The sequence below is a fragment of the Meles meles genome, chromosome 17 (genome assembly GCF_922984935.1).
Source record: "Meles meles chromosome 17, mMelMel3.1 paternal haplotype, whole genome shotgun sequence".
Taxonomy (NCBI): Eukaryota; Metazoa; Chordata; class Mammalia; order Carnivora; family Mustelidae; genus Meles; species Meles meles.
The window spans coordinates 6177363-6199084 of NC_060082.1; the positions used below are offsets into that span (position 1 = coordinate 6177363).

Consider the following 21722-nt stretch of genomic DNA (forward strand, 5'->3'; position numbering starts at 1 on the left):
GGTTCAGCCCCATTGATTGCATTTCTCCTAACTTATTGACAGAAATCAGTGGGGAAAGAAGTATCTTGAAGGATGCCAGTCTGTATCCTCAGTTACACTTACATCCAAGAGTTGTCACAACCAACAGTTGCTTAGAGTAATTCTACAAATGGAACTCATGCATCGGACCACAGAATCCTTCCTTCAGGGGCATGGTTTCAGAGTTGGAGGATAGTTAAAGGATACATCAGCCCACAAATTTGTAGGTATTCCTAAAATTAAAGTGGTGTGTCCTTATTGGCATCAGTACATGCTGAACCCTGCTGGACTGTGGGGAAGGGAGAAACTGACCCCAACGAGACAACCCTCTACACAGCTGTGCCCAGCTTTCCTCCACCTGTTAGCACTCAGTGTTAATTTCATGGGTTGAATCAAGGCATGTAAATGCATTAAATAATTTTCAAAAACAACTGCTGCTTGCTGTTGGTCAATGGGGAAAGAAGAAATAGGAGCTGTCATTTTCCTGCCAACTGCTGCTCTAATTAGCAAGGACAAGAAGCATATTATGAATAAATGAAATTCTTACACCACAGTAGAAAAAAGAGCAGCTGAGCCCCCCCCCAAGGATTTTATATCCTGTTATCAGACAATGAAAGAAAATAATTTCATATATATGGCTGCATTAGTCAGTGTCATAAATAGAAAGTAAGTCCCCACTTCTTTAAAAGAGCAGCTAGAAATATTTTCCCTTTGAGAATAGAGTAGTTATGTATTTGGTAAATCATATATAACATTGGGGATGCTTTTCACATTAAAGAGAATTTCCATAGTAGCCCCCTTGTAATCTTTTATGGCTAAAGTTATGAAGAAAATCGAGATAGGGGAAAACTGGTCATGTTTCAAGATTTGATTTTCCTTTTCTGTTTGAGCACCCAATCTGAATTCCCATAACTTGAATGTAAATTTGCATGTATAAAAATGTATGGATATCCAAGTCATCTCTTAGGAGAAGTTTAATATAAGTGTAAATAGGAAATCTTTTTCTAACAAAAAAGAAAAAATTAATATCGAGATCTGCCTTTTCTCATCCCAAAACTGTCACCATGTATTGTAATTGTACTTCCTAAAACTTTCTAGTCTTCTCTCCAGCCCTATTGCCATCCTCTGAATGAGGCATGCTTTACCATTTGTGTTAAATCTGCAGGCCCTCTTTATTCTCATCATATCCACCTCCTCACTGAAGTCATCCATCTGTGTGGGTCCCCGCGCCCCCCACCTGAATCCCTTCATTGGCTTTGATTAACTTCCTTACCTTGGAAACGAGGGCTATGCCTCCATGAGCTGGTCCTTGCTTACTTTTCCTGCCTCAGTTGCTGCCACTTTCCCAGACACCGTAAGATCCAACATAGCGGTAATTCCCCAGTAGACCTCCCCGTAGAGCCACAATACATATACACCTTTATCCAAACATGTATCTTTGAAAATATAATTCCCTCCACCACATTCTTTTTTGTCACATTCCAAGACGTGCTGTGATCTAAACACAGAAATTTCAGCCCCTAATTGGGGCTGAACACAGTTGACTTGAATACAATTTAAATCACTTGTTTGTTAGTATATGTATCTTACCGTGGTACATGTGTACTTGAAGCTTTGTTCACTCCCCAGTTCCTGCCTCAAAACTAAAGAGTATTTTTCCAACTGCTGGAAGTCCTGCCAAACAGTCATCTTCAGGAATTGCCTTGTCCCCAACTCAGGACAACTGTGAAGGGGCTTTCCTGGTTTTCCGTGGGGTCATCTGAGGCTCTGAGAGCGCATCAGTGCCTAACTTCTCCCCCGTTACGTCTCTTCCTTTTTTCAGGTCCTTTCTCAAGAACACTCCCTGAAAAACCTCCTATAAGCAGTCTGTGTGCTTGCTGGGAAGCCCAACTTATAACATGTTTGTCTTGTTGATATTTTCTTTTCTGTTCTAGATCTTGTGAAATTATGGTTTGCTAAAATCTTACTAATTCAAGGTCATTTCATCAGTCATGTACTGAGTACCTGCTCCATGCCAGGCCTTGTGCCACGTGTGATGTCAACAAATTAAGACTTGACTTACGTCCTGAAGAAGTTTACAGTCCAGTCGAGGTGACAGTTACATTCAGAACTATACTATAGCATCTTCAGAATAATCTTTTGAACTAAACTTCAGTAATCTATAAAATCAAAGGCATGCAGTGTGGTGTTGCAAGGAACGAAAGGAAGTTATCTCAGGGAAATGAAAATAAACAAATGGAGTGAAATTTTAGAAGGTTACAGCATTTTTCTCTATGATTCTGGAAGCCTTTAGGGAAAAGGTAGTTTTTTTCACTTTTTATTTTTATTTTTTTTTTGAAAGATTTTATTTATTTATTTGACAGAGAGAGAGACAGCGAGAGAGGGAACACAAGCAGGGGAAGTGAGAGAGGGAGAAGCAGGATTCCCCCAGAGCAGGGATCCTTAGGTGGGGCTGGATCCCAGGACCCTGGGATCATGACCTGAGCCAAAGGCAGATACTTTACGTGAGCCACCCAGCCACTCCTCACTTTTTATTTTGAAGTAAGTTCAAGCTTCAGAAAAGTTACAGTACTGAACTCCCATACACCTTTATATGGATTAATCAATTTTTAACATTTTTCCACTTGCTTTAACATTCTCTGTATACATCTACATGCACATTATTTTTGCAAACTGTCTGAAGTTAAATATATCCTGTCACTTTATCCCTTAATACTGTAGTGTGTATTTTTAAAAAAAGGATATTCACTTTTTAAAAAAAAAAATTTTGTATATTCACTTCTCTAACTACAATATAGTTATCAAATTGAAGATATTTGATACTTTAATCTTACAGTCCAGATTCAAACGGTTAATCATCCCAAAGAAGATGAGGTTTAAGAAGAGTCCTAGAACTTAACATTTGTAACTCAAACTAAACATTGTTTGAAGTAAGCCATAGAAGAGCTCAGAACTTTACTAACTTGATTAAAATGCCCTAGTGAAGGAGGAGCCACTTCTGACTTTGTAAGGGGGAAGCATGGATACGCCCAAGTTACCAGGAAAGGTGTGACTTCTGGCTCTCCAGAAGTGAGCCTACTCTGGAGAGCTCATTTCTCGAGGTGACTTTCGAAGGAGACCGGGTGTCCAGAATCCAGGGATCGTAGGTTTCCTCGAGCTTCTGTGTAAAGTACGTTGTTGCTTGGTCTTCACAGTGCTTAAGTTAACAATGTTCTTCAGGACCATCAGTCGTGCACAGGCTTCCGGCCCAGGGGCCGGCAGGTTGGGGAGGGGCCAGGGACTGCTCAGGGAGCCTGGATCGGTGGAGACTCCTCTCCCCACCCCCAGAAAGCAGGGCTGCCTGGCTGCGGCGTCGCTGGGAGGCCATGCCCTACCTGGGGCTTCCGGTCTCTTCCGGCACGGGTGGCCCGGACTCCGCAACGTCACTTCCGGTGGGGCTGGGCGTGATCTGTTGGGAGTTGGCGGCGGCGGCGGTAGCAGCAGCAGCGGCGGTACCCAAGGCCTGTTGGTGGCGGAGGGGGAAGCCGGGTGGTGTCCGACCCGACGGCCCTGGATGGCATGGCTTCGCCGCTGGAGCTGGAGCAGGACGTGCAGGGGAAAGTGGATTCGTTTCGAGCCCGCATCGCACAGGATGTCCACCTTCTTCCCTCAGAAGCTGTTGGAGCTGGACGGTCGGGTCCAGGAGCTGCTGCACCTGCAAGACCTGTCCAGAATCCGCTTGGTGCCCGCCCTGGAGCCCGCCGCCGTACCCGACCCCGCGGGGGACGGGCCCAACCGGGACCCGCCGCCGCCGTCCCAGTCTTTGCTCAAGGTGCCGGCCCTGCCCGGGGGCGAGGGACAGCTGCTGCGGAGCAACCACTATGTGGTGGAGCTGATTGAGCGGGTAAAGCCTGAGATCGAGCTGCTGAGAGAGAAATGCAACACGGTGCGGATGTGCGTGCAGCTGCTCATCCCGAAGGTGGAGGACGGCAACAGCTTCGGCGTGTCCATCCAGGAGGACACCGTGAACCAGCTATGGACCGTGGAGAGCACCGCACCGCTTCTCTTCCTACTACAACACCAGGGCCAAGCTGGTGTCCAGGATCGCGAAGTACCCCCAGGTGGAAGATGACCGCCGCACCGTGGCCGCGGTGGACGAGAACGAGTATCTGAGCGTGCGCCAGATCCTGCTGCACGTTCGGAACCAGTTTGCCACCTTGCACGACGTGATCCTCAAAAACATCAAGATCAAAACCCCTCGGATTACCAACACCGACAACCTCTACTGAGGGCCTTTCTCCACCCCTCTTTCCTTCAGGAGGTGCCCCAGCTGTTTAGGCAGCCAAAAGGGGTTCTTAATGACTCTACAGGTGTTGAAGCGACTGGAAATGTGCATTTAATGACAATTTCATACGGCTTTATCCTCACACTCAGTCCTTGTGGTGTAGTTGTTACTTGCTTTTTCTTTCCCCGAGAGGGTGGGGACAGACCATGGTAGGGTTGGCCAAGGAGGAGGACTGCTGTTTTTAAAAGCAGTTTTGTAGATGCATGTTGGCCAGGGTTTCTTTTTTATGGCATTGGTGACATTGAATGGTTTCAGGGGTTACTCAAAGAAAAACCTAAAGTACAAAAGAAAGTTAAATGAAGTCTTTCCGAAGGTTCTGCTATACGTTACTTTGTTCAAACCTCAGAAATGCTCCTTTTACCACTGTTGTTTGTTTTTTCGCAAGGAAAGGGGTTTAAAGGGATGTGTTTAGGTCATTGTATGTCTCCAGTTTGGCAGATTGAAATAAAACTTGGTTTTAACATTTTATGATGTACTAAGTGTGCTTATCTGAACTGTAATCTTCAGAGGTATCGGATTTCTGTCCTCATTTGGACTCATACCCTTGATACTTTTCAGCTCTGATGTATAAGAAAAATGAGTGTGTAAAGAGTAACAGATCTTCATTGTTCTAAAGAAATGGACTGCCGTGCCTCCCTTAGAATGAAGAGGACGCTATGAAAACTGCTTCCTTGCACAGCTTTCTACCGTCTCTGTATCTTCTGGTTTCCTTTCACACAGCTTAGAATTCCTTCTGTGTATTCATTTATCTCCTGAGTTCCTGCTGAATCCTTTAAGCTTTGTATCATGTTTACTTTTTTCCTCCTCAGTTGAATTTCATCTCTCTTCCCCTTTTGTCTCTTGAGATGTCTCTTACGGCCTCTCATTTGAATTTCTGTCTCACATCATACGAATTACTATTTATATTTAAAGACTCTAAAATGTGACTTTGAGTTTTTTCCTCCCGCTTTTGCTGCCTGGTTGAGAGGAAACCATTATCTTTTCAGCCATGATCTATGCTGTTGATATTTTTCAAGTCCAGCATTTCCAGATTTCAGTTTCAGGTACAGTGAATTACTGCATTCTGTGTCACCTCATGCATTAGGGGGAATTTCTTCTGATAAAATTAATCCTTTGTCCATCATGGCTTTTGTTCAGAATTTTAGTTTTTTTGATGATAAATACACTTCAGTCAGCTTAAGTATGTCTATTCAGAACACCTTTTCTTAGTATTACTATCATTCAAGGATCTTCATCACTCAGAAACACCAGGTGTGGAGGTTATGTAATAACACATTTGGAAAAAGCACGAGTGGGAGTTATTTTTGATACCTTTTTATAATAGGAGTGAGATTATTTCTGTGCACAATGGATAGCTTTGTCTCTTTTTCCCATTTAACAACTTGTGCTCTGAATCCTCATAATATTTTTGAAACTTTATGCATACATAAGTATGACCTTAATTTTTTAAAATAATGGATAGTAATGCTTTCATGCAATAAATTATTTGTCAAGTGAGTTTTTGGTGGGAAAATGATGAGGGATTATGTTTATTTTTTGTGAGAGATGAAAACTTATTTCCCATTGAAATTTCTTGTCTATATAAGATCCTCTGAAACGAAGTGACCATATAAAAGAGGCCATATCTATTTTAAAATTTACTTGTAATTCTACCTTTTCTCTCTTTTTTTTTTAATATCTTTGTAAGGATATAGATCTTGCTATAAATGCAGTTACCTTCTGACCTTGCTTATGGGTAAGGTCAAAACATGAATAATTTCATCTCTTTCCCCATTTAATGAGTGAAATGACTTCTGAAGTAAAAACAGTTTCTCTTCAAGTGTGTCTTGGTTGCCAAGGGCGAAAACCGACGTGAACCTTTATGTACAGACTTGATTTCACATGCTGTTGTAAAAACATTTCCTTTTATCAGCAAGAATTGTTTAAAATGTAAAGCAGCGATGTTTTCTTTTGCATGTTTTTTTAGACAAGGTATATTTCCAAGTTTGAACTATACCGCATTATTTGTGGTGGGTAGTTTTTTGTTTTTCTGAGGTCGTAGGATACCTGTTAGGTTTTCCTGAAGTTGACGTCAGTATGTATCTGTCTAGGAAGTGTCTGATGATTCCTGGCATTTCTTCTTTCATTTTCCTTATGTGTTTCACTTGAAGGAATGAAAAGATATTTCTCCATGAGGAAAGTGAGTTGGAGACATAAAATTCTGTTGCAATTACGTTTGATTTTTAAATTTTTATTTATAGTTTTATCTAGAAAATGCACGTTGGTCCTGTTCTTACAGAAATGGTGATGAACATTTTTCTATTCCAACCTGTATAGATTAGAAAGATTTGTCAACTGACTTAGTAGAAACTTTATTTCAGAAGTAAACTAGAAAATGATATTGAGGCAAAACAAGTTTATTCTTTCGTTGGACTTCTGAAAAGACTGTCTTTCGAATCTGATTTTGAGTTTTTTCCTCCTGCAGCAGCAACAACAAAAGATATGATTGAAAAATCTCTATTTGCATTTGACGGTCCCCCTAGAGAGTTCTCTTTATTTTCCTTGTAAGGTGTTATATCCGAATCACAAAAGTGCCAGGAACCCTACTGTTGGTTCATACAATTTGGCAGGCATTTAATGGCACACAAATTTGTAGTGGACAGTGTCAAGGGAAGTCCAAACTAGCTTAGTTTTCAAGCATAGTTAATCTTCTAAGGTTTAAAATATCTTTTCCATGCATGATACAACTATCATCTTCTGCTTGTTTCTTTTATTCCGAAGCTGGCAAACCCATGCCAGATTGAAACAAATAGTCTCTAAACACCCAGGCATGTCTTTTACTAAGAACATACACTTGTCCTTTGTAGGTGAGGGTTTTGATATTTGTATTTTCCCCCCGTTCTAATAATGTATCGAACCAAATTGAAGTTGGAATGCTTTTATAAAGTCTCTTCTGCAAAAAGTAGGCCCTTTGTGATTTTCCCTTTCTTGAGAATGGTTGCAAAAGCTCTTAAAATAATAGACTTATTTTAAGAGTTGGTGTAAAAACGTGGTTTCTAATATATGTTATTAGCCTATTATTAGTACTTACATCTCCATTTTTAAATGTTAAAAATACCACTGAATTGAGAGAATGTTCTGATGTTTCATTCTTAAAAAATTGTTCTAAAAACTTACTTGGGGGTTAAATAATTGTAGTTTTAAATTACTTTTGTACTTTGTGAAGGCTACTAACTCAAATTTGTTTGGAAACTTGGAAATTGGTAGATCTGGCTTTTAGAAATAAGTGAAAAATACCTTTCTTAAATCATATAAATGATGTAGAAAAGGCTTAATTTTAACATTTAAACTTTGGAGCTTAGAGGGTTTTTAAAAAAATACTGAATTGTTTATAGATTCTTGGGTTGTTAGAGGCAAAAATTTTTATAGTTTTTGTGAAGTTTTCATGTGTCTGCAGAATTCTTAACGAAGTGGCCTTAACCATTAATAGATAACTGTGTGATCAGTTTTAAAGTCTAAAAGAACTATCTTAACCCTCAATTGGAAAAATAATGGAGAAATGACTTAGAACCCTCTAGGTCAAAATTACTGAAGTGTCTATGTGGGTTTCATTTATTTTAAAGAATACAAAAGTGTTTTTAAATCATTGCAAATTCATGATGCGTATTTCTGTAGGGGATAAGCATTTGTATTTAAACCCAATCTTACCAATTGTAATTTCATTTGAGTGATACCCCAGATTCAGATAGCAATAAATAAACCCCCTTTCATTCTGTTTTTCAGGGGTCCTTATGGCTCTGTCTTGTCAGTGTGAGAATATTTGTCTGAGTCAGGGATTTTGACTAGAGTGTGGAAAATAGAGATCTGGTAGGCAGGAGGACATGTGCCTAGATGACTGGGAGAATGTCTAGGTATTTAGATTAGGATTGTGCGCTGCTGTTGGGTTGGGGCTCCATATGGCATTAGCATAGAGCTGTAATTATTATTTAGTGCTTATCGCCCCCAAGAAAAGCGTATTAATTACCTGTTTAAAATGTGTACAAGAAAGCAATTACATTATTTTATACTGATTAGATGAGTTATTCCTGCTCGCATGATTTGTTATGACTAGGAGGGAATCCTACTTCCTCTGTCAACATTTAAACATTTCTGAAAGATCCTATTGTGCACTGACATCAAGGCATTTTTTAGAAATTACTGATCTTTTTGAAGAAAACAAAGGACTCAGTCAGTTAAGAAACAGGTGCTGGACCACCCTTGTTCTCTGCGTCGGAACCCTACACTAATACATGAGCATCTGCCCGCCTTGAACTGAAACTGTTCATGGGAAACAGAATATACATTTAGGAGTTTCATGACTTACCTTTTCTTCAGCAATAATACCTTTATATTAGATGACCGTACATTTGTCTGTTGTTTTCTTTATTGGGCTAAGTCTCTTTTTTTTTTTTTTTAATTTTATTTATTTATTTGAGAGAAAGCACACACCAGCAGGGGGAGGGGCAAAGGGGGAAAGAGAAGGACAAGCCGACTCAACGCTGAGCAGACAACCCAGTACCGGCTTGAGCTCCTGACCCTGAGATCATGACCTGAGCGGAAATCAAGAGTTGGTCGCAGGTCAGTTAGCTGCTTAACCAACTGAGCCACCCGGGTGCCTCCTGTTGTGTGAAAACTTTTTTAAGTTCCTTAAGGTCAGTTAGCAGAATTTTATCAGTGAAGCTTAGTGAACCCCGTCATTCACATTTAAAATGTCTTGCTGGTAAGCTAAATTTAATGAATTCTGTCACACACAGAATGTCCAGTGTTATTTTTATTCATTCATGAAAAGCTGGCAGGTGCTGATGAACAGGAGGCGAACCTGTAATCAGAATTAGATTCCTTTCACAATTGGCCATTTGTTCTAGCTTTGTTACGCAAGCTCACTTTTACAAAGTCTTAAAACCTTATGTCGGAAGCGATAACATTTGCTTCAAATACTATTGCTTTCAAAGTGTAAAGCATTTTGAAATTGTTGAATATAGTTTTCAATTTAAATTTTTTGAGATTCAGAGATGTACTTTGGCCCGTTAATTTTACAGATGGAGAAATTAAGACCCAGAAAGTTACATAGTGTCATAACTCACCACAAGCAAAGTCAAGAAGTCAAATCATCTTCCATTTCAGGCTAGCGCTCTTTTACTGGACCACACTATCTCCCTATTATCAGTAAATGAGATTATGTTAAAAGAGAGTTCTTCTGGAAACATGCAAACTGGGAGAATTCCACAAATTAACATGTCCTTGTGGTGTGTTACTTTTTCCACAGAATTTAAGAGAAGTTGAAATGTTTCTAAACCTGCAAAATTTTTACTTAAGATTGTATAAAGAAAACATTTTTTAAATCTCTAAATTTATGTTAAATGTAATTTGGTTAGCCTGGGTGGCTCAGTGGGTTGAGCCGCTGCCTTCGGTCTCAGGGTCCTGGGATCGAGTCCCACATCGGGCTCTCTGCTCAGCAGGGAGCCTGCCTCTCTCTCTCTCTGCCTGCCTCTCTGCCTACTTGTGATCTCTCTCTCAAATAAATAAATAAAAGATCTTTAAAAAAAAAAAAAAAAAAGACTGGTGCTTCCTTTAAAAAAAAAAATAATAATTCTTACTGAACAAAACCCAGGAGAGTCTCAGTAGCTCCAATCCTATATCCTTCTGAGGAGGAGTTACTTTGTACCATCAGGAATGCCTTTTGTGTTAGAGGTTGGTGCTTTTAGAGCATCGGGGGACGGACCAGGAGAAGTATATTACAAGAGGTTTTTTTTTTTACTTTTTTAATGTATGAATTTAAAATTTCCTACTAACCAACTCCGCCACTCCTCATCTTTACCACCGAAGAATTGCTGAATGGAGTTGTTACGGTGTTCGGGCTGCTGTTCCTAATAACCTACAGGATAAAGGGGGAGAGCAGAAGAGCTTCAGTTTTGTTGGGGAGGAAGCCCGAAAGGGCCATTGCACAAAAGTTTATCCTCCAGTGGATTCAGTGTATTCAGTACAGTAGGTACTAGTCTTCAGATGGAACTGGTCACTGAGACGGGCTAAAAGCATAAAAGGCACACAAGAGTTTGAAGATTTATATAAAGAAATAAAATATCTCAATTTTTGCATCAATTACATGTTGGATGATAATATTCTAGCTGTACTGGGTTAAATAGATTATTAAAATTTCACACGTTTCTTTCCACCTTTTAATTTGTATACTAGAAAATATGAAGTTACTTATATATATGAAGTTGGACAGAACTGCGTGAGCTAAGATTTCTGAGGTAATTGGGAGGAGCCTTGAAGCTGAAACAGAACTTTGGACAGTGGTGTATTATGGGGACCTAGTATTTCATGAAGTGTGGATTTTTTTGATTTTTAGTAAAATTTTTATTAGTTTGCCATCCAGTTCATAGTGTACAATTCAGTAAAAGCCATTCAGGGAGAGCCTAAACTTTGTGAACCAAACCTCTCTGGACACCAGCTTGATCTTGGAACTTAGACTGCCTGAAGGCGGGGATGGCTGGAACGCCCCATAAGCATGCCTTCTCAATAGCGTGTCTGTCACCCAGACTTTGGGGAACGCCTAGAGTATAGTCATCTGTATGGCTACTTCAAGGCAGCTTTGTATGCTTTAGAAACCAAGTTGATGGGCGCCTCGGTGGCTCAGTGGGTTACGCCTCTGCCTTCCGCTCAGGTCATGGTCTCAGGGTCCTGGGATTGAGGCTCAGCAGGGATTTTGCTTCCCCCTCTCTCTGCCTAGTTGTGATCTCTCTCTCTCTGTCAAATAAAGAAATAAATAATTCTTAGAAACCAAATAGATGGTAAGTTTGGCATCTTATTATAAAAATTGAGACGCAAACTGTTTCAGTATGGGCGAAAGAATACCAGAGCCCGGTGCCTCCAGGTGCCTATGGACAAAGTCAGGCTGTCCGTCACGGAGCAGCGCTTGAACACCCAGATCCCCGTAGTGCCATTGAATCCCCATCATAATTATGTTTCTTTCTTTCTTTTTTTTATGTCTGTGTCTATTCTCTCCACATAAGTTCCTTGAAAATAGTGAGTTTTTTTACTTACTCTTTTGGGGTTTTGCCTACAGTAAATTTCTGAAGTATTTTTGAATTAAATTGAACTAAACCCAAACTAGGTCAAACTGCAGAAAATTGTTTCTCCCTTTTCCCCTAAGACATACAGTCAACAAGTGAGGCACTCTGCTGCACTTGAACACGTACGTGGATGCGGACCCAGAAATACGTGACAGTTTTAGGTGTGAGACACCTAAAAATCAGGTTCCGAAGTGAACAAAGGCCAGTTTCTGGCTTCTAATTAAACTTTGCACGTCACCATAATGCGAACGTTTTCAAGCGCCCCTGGCAGCTCTGCTTCTTACTCCCAGGAATTTCATTAAGCCTGCTCACCCGGCGACAGCTGCGAGTTACTCCAAACATCTGCGCCGAATCCCCATCGAAAACAACTCTCTCACCCCATTAACAACACCAGTAATTCCTTATTACTTTTGTAGCCACCAGTTGTGGAGAAATAACTCTAGTGTATCAAAGAGGGAAGAATCCTGAAAATTGTTTCTCAGCACTGGTTCTCTGTGCTCGTGCACATAAAGCTCTGTCTTCCAGATTCCGGTACTAAAAAGTTCAATAGTGTCTTTAGTATTTGAACATTAATATAGTTCGTTAAATAATTAAGAAGGAATTCTTTCAGATTTTATTAAGTTTTATTTGCTGATAAATATGAAGACTTAAAGCATTTTGCACAAAAATTATTTCATGAGGCCTCCTGGGTTGGCTCAGTTGGTTAAGTGTCTGCCTTTGGCTCAGCTCTTGATCCCAGGGTCCTGGGATCGAGTTCCGCATCCGGTTCTCTGGTCTGTCTCCCTCTGCCCCTCCTCCTACGTATTCAGTCTCTTTCACTCTCAAATAAAATCTTTTTTAAAAAATTTCATAAATTTTGTACAGTTTAGAGTAAGTATAGTGAACTCAGCACACCACTGCCTTATTCCTATGCTTCTTTAATATTGGTGAATATTTTTCTTTGCTTTTCTCCCTACATTGATGCCGTGAGCCAAGCACAAAATTATTGTGAGCACGTGACCTCCACATTTCGCAGCTCACTGCACTGTTAGGCTCCATCCAGAGCTGAAGAAGTTGGACTATCTGGCCGCTGTTCGGGGAGTGGGAATACTCAGTTCTGCGTATAGAGTTAACAGATGGCATGAAAAAAGACCTCTCAGAAAGTCATTTTATGAACCTCTTGAGCTGAGGGTTAATATTTTCAATAAGAACCCAGTAAGTCAAATGCAGTTCTTCGGCATTTAAACTCCACATTATTCTGTTTTATTTATTTTTTTAAAAGATTTTGTTTATTTGAGAGAGGGAGAGAGTGAGCAAGCATGAACAGGATAAGGGGAGAAGCGGAGAGGGGGAAGCAGGCTGCCCACCAAGCAGGGAGCCCGATGCGGGGCTCGATCCCAAGACCCTGGGATCATGACCTGAGCCGAAGGCAGGTGCTTAGCCAACTGGAGCCACCCAGGCGCCCCACACTATTGGATTTTATTATAGGAAGAGTCTAAAAATGATGTAAGTAGTAGAGTAGGAAGAATAAATTGACTTTGATGAATGTAATATCTTTCAATTTTTATTTTTAAATTTAATTTATTTACATACAATTAACATAAAGTATATTATTTGTTTCAGGGGTAGAGTTCAGTGATTCATTAGTTGTGTCTAAGACCCAGTGCTCATTACCTCATGTGCCCACCTTAATGCCTGTCCCTGGTTACTCCATTTCCCTCCAACACCCCTCAGTTTATTTCTTCTGCTTAGGAGTCTCTTATGGTTTCTGTAAAAATGTTTTGCAAAACAGTCTTCAGCTCCCTAAGGAGATTTAAGCATTTGAAAATTGAATGACATTTCAAAATTGAAAAATGAAACCTTTGATAAAAGCGAAGGCTGTGGGAATTACGCTAATCTGAAAGAAATATTACTCATTCCTTTTAACTCTTCCATTCCCACTTCAGAAACCATTTAAATTTACTCAAAAAGATTTAATTTAAAAGTTCTGCCTAGATCTTAAATTTTAAAATTTGCTTAGGGGCACCTGGGTGACTCAGTCGGTTAAGTGTCTGCCTTTGCCTTGGGTCTTGATCCCGGGGTACTGGGATGGAGCCCCGCATCAGGCTCCCTGCTCAGCGAGGAGTCTGCTTCTCCCTCTCTCCCCTGCTTGTTGTGTGGGTGTGTCTCTTGCTCTCTAATAAGTAAATAAAATCTTTAAAAAAAATTCTGCCTAGAAAATAATTTTGAAACTTTTAGTATTATTCACAGTAGTGCTGTGTTGGTCTCTCGCTCTCTCTTTTTAAAAGATTTTATTTATTTATTTGACAGAGAGAGAGACAGTGAGAGAGGGAACACGAGCAGGGGAGTGGGAGAGGGAGAAGCAGGCTCCCCATGGAGTGGGGAGCCTGATGCGGGGCTTGATCCCAGGACCCTGGGATCATGATCTGAGCCGAAGGCAGCCGCTTAACGGACTGAGTCACCCAGGCGCCCCTGTGTTGGTCTCTTAAATTAATTTAAACATGTTTATGTAAGAGACAGATTGATGTTTCTTTTAATGAACTAATGCTGGAATATCTTTTAATTAATTTATTTATTCTGCTTGAAACGTCAATAATTTCTAACCTAACTTTCCTCTGAACTTTTTAGCTACACTGTGAGATTAATGGCTATTTTATTTTTTTAGATATAATCTTGATCTCTTCTCAGTAATTTCAAGAGGCACTATGACCTTATTAAAGCATAAAATTGACTAACGTATCCTGAGGATTTACTGATCTCTTATTTTGTTCAAGCATACATGACACCATTTCTGTACTGGTTTCGGGGAGCACAGTCAGTATTAATGCATTTATTAACTTCTGTACTGGTTTCGGGGAGCACAGTATTAATGCATTTACTAACTTCTATACTGGTTTCGGGGAGCACAGTCAGTATTAATGCATTTACTAACTTCTGCTTGGGAATACTTTTGCTGTGTAATCTTAGTAGCAATGATACGATGTTTAGAACAAAATTGCAATAGACAGAGCACTATATCAACTACTCATAATTATTCTGTCATATACATTTTTTAATTAAGTAAACTCTGCACCCATCGTGGGGCTTGAAATCACAACCCCAAGATCAAGAGTCACATGCTCTACTGACTGAACCAGCCAGGTGCCCCTGTTCTGTCCTTTATCAATTAAACAAGCTTTACCCTTACCTACTATAAAACAAGTTTTCCTGTTTATCATGCATATGAATTATATGTATGTACTTATGTAGTTTTTAAAGCCACTTAGTCTCGAATGACTAAGACATATTCTTCAGTCTCAACCTCCCCCCTTCCCCCGGTATACTTAAGTCTGTTTTAGGTGAGCCATAAATTGGTTTTATATTCAGAGTCTGACAGTGCTTATGTGGGTAGCAGACAGCAGCTGTTTTTTGTTTCTGGATTTGAACTTGCTCTTGGATCATTTTAAACAGCTAAGTTATATACTCAACCTGAAGTTCGGTGGTCTAAAACTACTGTCCAGGAATTTTACCTTACTATTTGATGTTGGTGAGATTTTTATGTTTTATATTCTGAGAGTTGTCAGATCATACTTCGATCATTCTTTGATTTTCTGCCCATAGTAGAGTCATACATGTATTTCATCCCATTCTAACAATTCTTGATTCTCTTCAGGAAAAGGTGTATCCTGGGAGCTGTAGAAATAAATAATAGAGTCAGGGATTTATAGGACAGTTTCCCTGACTCATGTCTTAAAACATGTAAGAATAATTACTAATATGTATGTAAGGCTGCCTATATTTATTTTGACTTTATTTTGACATACTTTAGTATGTGCCCATGTTAGAATTACTTATGCAAATGCATTTTGGGGTCTTATCAATAATATTGAAATAATTCTCTGTGTTCATGTGAAATTACTTCCGTTTACCTTCATTTACAATCATCAGTAGTTGTTACTTTCATATAATCACCTGTCATTTGTATAAATTAGAGGCCATAAGGATTATCTGTGTTGACCATTTTCTCCCCAGGATCTTTAGCATCCTGATCTTTGTGATTCAGAGTGATGTTAAAGGTAACACCTGCTTCCTGATCACGCACAAAGAAAAACCAGATGTATACAGGGACAGACCAGAAATATTATATTATAGATAAATGTGACCTGATAGATAAGTATGTTTGAGAAGTTGTGGATGGCTCTTGATTTCCTTTTATTTAGGGATCCCAGAAACCCACCCATGTAGCGGACAGATTCCAGTAGTCTTCGCAGTTTGATAAATGGCCTTTCATGAGTGAATTGTATTTTCCACTTAGAAGATCTCAGTGTCTCTTTCCTTGGTGATTTCAGAAACACTTACTTTGATTTGGTGATTGTTGGTATGTTGGGATAAAATTGTTGTTGACAGAGCTGGGTCTAAATCCTAGCTGGGCTCAGTTTTTTTAAGTGAGAGCATAGACTCCCTGATCTGTAAGGCTTCTTCCTGCCCCGTGACTCTGTGCCTTTGCTCAATATAATTTCCGTCATATTTTGCTTGACTTTTGGAATGTAACAGCAGACCTTCAAGAGAATCTCCTACGTGAAACTTGACCAAACCTGAGATTTTAGGGATGGGAAGGAGATGATCATAAAGCCTTCAAAGACGAAAATGTAAGCTGAGTTATACAAGGTGAATAGATATTCTTTCACACAGAATAATAAAGAGCAAGGGCATTCCAGACTCCGGGAACCTCACTGTAAAGTTGAGTATCCGTGAAAGAATGTGATGGGAAAGAAAAGGAAAAATTTGAGTTTATTAGAGTTTGGGTGATATTGGACAGTTGAAGAAGGACATTGGGCCCAGAGTTTCACTTTATTAGCCACTGCCTCTTAGTTAAATACATATCCTGTATTTATATGCTTTTTGAATGTCACAAATATAGCAAATATATCACAAATAAAGAGTTGGAAAATAGAAAAAAACTTCAGGGAAATTTTAGATTGCTTTGGGTTGTTTTATTTAACCTTTCTGCAGTAGTTTAGTATCTTTGCTTAATAATTGTGAGAATGTTGAAACAGAGAGGGTTAGGGTTAGTCAGGCGAATTTCTTTACTTCCTTTTGTTATCTAATAGTCATTTCCTAGACACTTTCCTTGGTGAGTTTTTTTTTTTAATAGTACCTATTTGTTTTCCTATTAATAAAGCATTTATTTCCCTTTTCAGTTTATCACTCCTCCTCATAATTAGCCTAATACTCCAGTCAGCCATTTTGTCCAGATTGTCATCTGACATGTCTTCTGAGCTCTGTGTTGGTAGGTGGATTTTCCATGATCTGTGAAGTTAGAGTGCAGCCCCATTTGATAGGTGCAAAGAGTCTATCTGTAGCCATATTTCCTAATAGAGGGAAATTCCTATAAGAGCAAAGATCTAAAACTTAGAAAAAGAAATCCCCCTCCCCCTACGTACTCCTCTAAAATAAAGAGCCTTCTCTTACTCTTGCCACAGGCCTCCCATTGCTAATGAGAACACTTGTGCGTGACCCACCATTCCAGGGCAGGGCTGAACACATCTCGTTTCCTCCAGCTCCACCATTAATTACTCATATCGGTGCTTGCAGACCTCACATTGGAGAGTGAACTCCAGCTTAAATTCTTTTTCTTTTTTCAAGTTTTGTTGTAATTCTGGTGTCGTTAACATACAGCGTTATAACAGTTTCGGGTGTGCGATACAGTGATTCAGCCCTTCCGTACATCACCGCTGCTCGTCACAGCAAGTGTCCTCAGTCTCCATCACCTGTTGCACCAGTCCTCCTCACCCCTCCCCTCTGGTGACCATCAGTTTGTTCCCTATGAGTCTGTTTCCTGATCTCTCACTCATTTTTCCCCTTTGCTCATTTGGTTTCTTAAAATTCCACAGATGAGTGAAATTATATGGCATCTGTCTTTCTCAGACAGACTGACTTCACTTAGCGTCATCCTCTCTAGTTTCATCGTGTTGTTGTAAATAGAAAGATTTCATTCTTTTTCATGGCAGAATAATACATACACCACATCTTCTTCATCCATCCGTCAGTCGATGGACACTCGGGCAGCTTCCATGTCTTGGCTATGACAGGTAATTCTGCTACAAACAGAAGGGTGCATGTATCCCTTTGAATTAATGTTCTTGTGTTCTTTGGGTTAAGACCCACTAGTGTGATTGCTGGATCATAAGGTAGTTCTGTTTTTAACTTTTCCAGGAACTTCTTTGTTGTTTTCCACAGTGGCTGCACCAGTTTGCATTCCCACCAACAGTGCATGAGAGTTTCTTTTCCTCCACATCCTCGCCAACACCTGTTGTTTCTTGTGCTGCTGATTCCAGCCATTCTGACAGGTGTGAGGTGATATCTCATTGTGGCTTTGATTTGCATTTCCCTGATGATGAGTGATGTGGAGCATCTTTTCATGTGTCTGCTGGCCATCTGGATGTCTTCTTTGGAGAAGCATCTGTTCATATCTTCTGCCTGTTTTTTAATTGGATTATTCGGTTTTGGGGTGTTGAGTTCTATAAGCTCTTTATATATTTTGGGTGCTAACCCTTTATCAGGTCATTTGCGAAGATCTTCTCCCTTTCCATATGTTGCCTTTTAGTTTTACTGGTTGTTTCCTTCACTGAGGCATTGTATTTTGATATAATCTCAGTAGTTTATTTTTGCTTTGGTTTCCCTTGACTCCAGAGACAGATCTGGAAAGTTGCTTCAGCTGGTGTCAGAGAAATTACTGCTTGTGTTCTCTTCTAGAATATTTATGGTTTCAGGTCTCACATTTAGGTCTTTAATCCATTTTGAATTTGTTTTTTTGGTGTGATCTAGGAAAGGGATCCGGTTTCATTCTTTCGCCACTGCTGTCCAGTTCTCCCGAAACCATTGGTTTTCCCCATTGGATATTCTTTCCTGCCATATTGAAGATTAACTGACCATATAATTGAGGGTTCGTTTCTAGGTTTTCTTTTCTGTTTGTTGATCTGTGCGTCTGTTTGTGTGCCAGTGCCGTATTGTTCTGGTCACTGCAGCTTTGCGACACCACTTCAAGTCCGGAGTCATGATGCCTCCAGCATTGCTTTTCTTCTTCAAGATCGTGTTGGCTGTTCAGGGTCTTTTGTGGTTCCATACACGCATTAGGGTTATCTGTTCTAGGTCCTTTTTTTTCTATTTTTATTTTTTTAATCATCTTTTTTGAAAGATTTAATTTATTAGAGAGCATGAGGGGGAGGGAGAAGCAGGCTCCTCATGGAGCAAGGAGCCTGATGTCAGGCCCCATCCCAGAACCCCAGGATTATGACCTGGATCGAAGGCAGGTGCTTAACCGACTGAACCACCCAGATGCCCTTGTTCTGGTTCTGTGAAAAAAGCTGTTGCTGTTTTGATAGGGATTGCATTAAATGTGTGGATTGCTTTGGGTCGTATAGACATTTTAACGGTATTTTTTTCTTCCCATCTGTGAGATGTCTTTCCATTTCTTTGTGTCCTCTGTTTCTTTCATCAGTGTTCTGTAGTTTTCAGGTAGAAAACTGTAGAGTACAGGTCTTTCAGCTCTTTGGTTAGGCTTATTCCTAGGTTCTTAATATTTTTGGTGTGGTTGTGAATGGATTATTTTCTTAATTTCCCTTTCTGCTGCTTCAGTATTAGTGTATAGAAATGCAACAGATTTCTCTACGTTGATTTTGTATCCTGTGACTTTACTGAATTCATTCATCAGTTCTTGCAGAGTTTTGATGAAGCAGCTTAGATTCTTGTTACGTTGTTCTGAGTGTTTCCAAAGGTGAGTGGTGGGCGGTGTCTTAAAATGAAGGCTCTGTTTCTTAGGGGCATCTCTTTAACAGCTGAACTTTGAGGAAGAGAGTAAGTGATTTACAATTAGTGTGATTTCCTCCAGTTGTGCTTCTCATATTACTGTTTCTTTTTCCTTTTTTTTTTTTTTTTCATGTTATTGTCTCTGATGAGCATATTTTCCAGTTAGGTACTCTGAACTTTTTCTTTTTTTTAATATTTTATTTACTTGAGAGAGAGGCAGAGAGAGAGGAGGAGCAGAGCAAGAGGGACAAGCAGACTCCGTACTCGTACCCCAGGGGGAGCAGCAGGTACAAGGGCCGTGCAGCAGGAATATGGTGCAGGCCAGAAACAGGAAAGGAGGCTGTGGCGGCAGCCGCAGAATAAACAGGGGAAAGAACTGCGGAAGATGATGTCGGAGAATTAAGTAGCCGGGTCAAACCATATACAGCCTTAGAGACCATGGAGCTTATTTTAATTTTACTCTGAGATGGGAAGCCGTGGGAACATTGCAGTATACATTTTAACAGGATCATTGCGGTTGCTATGAGAAGAGACTTGAAGGAAGACAGAGCAGAAGCAGACAGACCCTTGAGGAGGCTGTTGTAGCTACGCAGATGGTGGCGGCGGCTTGGATGATGGTTCAGGTCTCCGTGTATTTGGAAAGCAGCATCGATAGGTTTCACTGATAGATGAATGGATGTGGAGTATGAGAAGAATACTACAGGGTCTTTGGCTGCGTGTCTGAGAGGAATGACATTGCCACTGAGATGGGAAACGCTGTGGGAGAAGCACATTTGAGAGGTGTAGCAGGAGCTCAGTTCTGGATACCTTAACTTTGAGAGGTCCAGGTGTTTTGAGCAGACAGTCAAGGCCAAGGGAGTGAGATGGGCTAGAAATACAACTTTGGGAGTCATCAGCATGCACATAATATTTAAAAGCCTGAGGCTAAAGGAGATTACCAAAGAGTGAATACAGGCGTCTGAGAGGAGCTAATACAGATTTATGCTTGGGAATAAGAAAGGGGCATATTTAGTGTTGAAGGTAAGAAAAATGGAGGAGTCCATGGTCATTCTAGGTTTCAGTTTGGAGAACTAAATAGAAATGGATGAAGTTAATTGAAATCGGAAACCCAGAAAGAGGACAAGTCATAGTTTAAGAACCTGTAGAATATTCCAGTGGAAAAATTTAGTAAGCGTTTGTAAACATGGATCTTCAGTTAGGGTTTGAGAGATTTGAGCCTAACATATTTTTCCAATTATGCAGCTAGATGAAAATGTGAAGAGAAGAAAAAAGATTTGCCTCTGAGAAACCCCAGTATTTAATGAGTGATGTGGGTGGAAGAGAGGATAGCAAAAAGAGAAAACAAAACAAAACAAGGGAAAATGAGACTAAAAATTGGAGGAGGAGCTGAGAGCATCAGCTGCTGCAGGAAAAAGTAGGGCAAGGGCTAGATAAAAGCAATGACTTGACAATTGGAACAGAGTCTTTATAAGGACAGTTGCAGTTCGAATGGTGGTGACTGAGCCAGTGTTCCTTACTGTGGGGATCAAGTGGGCGATATGGGAATCCACTGACTTATGACTCAATCTGCTTTATTTACCTTAAATAATACCATGGGGTTAACCTAATTAAAATGGATGTTTTGGGGAAATGTTAGGTCAGACATTGACCAGTAGTATCAAAATATGTCAGAAATGGAATTCCAGTATTGTGCCAGTAATGGTTCCTGGTTGTAAACAACAGAAGCTTACTATAACTTAAGTTAAAGCAGAAACTGCTTACATTACAGGAAAGAAATTTAATGGGAAGCTATTTTTAGTTCACAAGACTCCATGTGGATACTGGAGAACTCAGCCCAGAACAATGATGGGAACCAAAGAAGGCCACACAGCCAAGAACACAGTCATTGTGTCGGCTCAAGAAGTTGGGGTAGGACAGCGAGACTTGCCGTGCAGCCACTAGCCCTGCTGCTGGGGGCATGTCCCCATTGCTGCTGTACCTCTGCAGCTGAGTCTTTTTTCATTATTGCCCAACTTTGAATATTAGGGGAGTATCTGATTGGCCGGGCTTAGGCCACATGTCTCCTGGTTGCTGGAGAGCTGGGAGAGAAATTATGTCTGTGCCCTTCAGGCTTCTGCACTTAGACATTTTCCCCTCACAAAAACCCACAAATAGACAAGATACTCAAATGCTGGAAAGCCAAAAGCAATAGCCAGTATTAGAAAAACTAAGTACTGAATCTTAAAGGTTTAGAGGAATTAATTTGAAAGCCACATAACCAAAATGAAAATGATTTTGTAAACTCAGGAATGTACACCATGGCTTACTTTACTGATATTAAATATCAAGAGTATCAAATTAAAAACTTGGCTTTGATCTCTCCTGCTTTGGACCTTTTAGTATATAGGCCCTTAAATGTCCTCCTCCTTTCCGATCTCTCCCCTGGGCCCCGCTAACGTTGGGATTTATGACAGCAGCCTGCTCAAAGCCCAGGAGGCCAGTGGAGGCAACGCGGCTGTACCTTGTGGTGGGCGCACAGT

The 21722-nt window shown here is 40.3% G+C and overlaps 1 protein-coding gene and 1 pseudogene across 1 annotated transcript in view; both read left to right on the forward strand.

Moving 5' to 3' along the window:
- The window catches only part of ATF6 (activating transcription factor 6), a 208921-nt gene that overhangs the window by 129307 nt on the left and 57892 nt on the right, over positions 1-21722 (forward strand). The window lies entirely within an intron of this gene.
- Positions 3284-4496, forward strand: LOC123927922 (annotated as a pseudogene).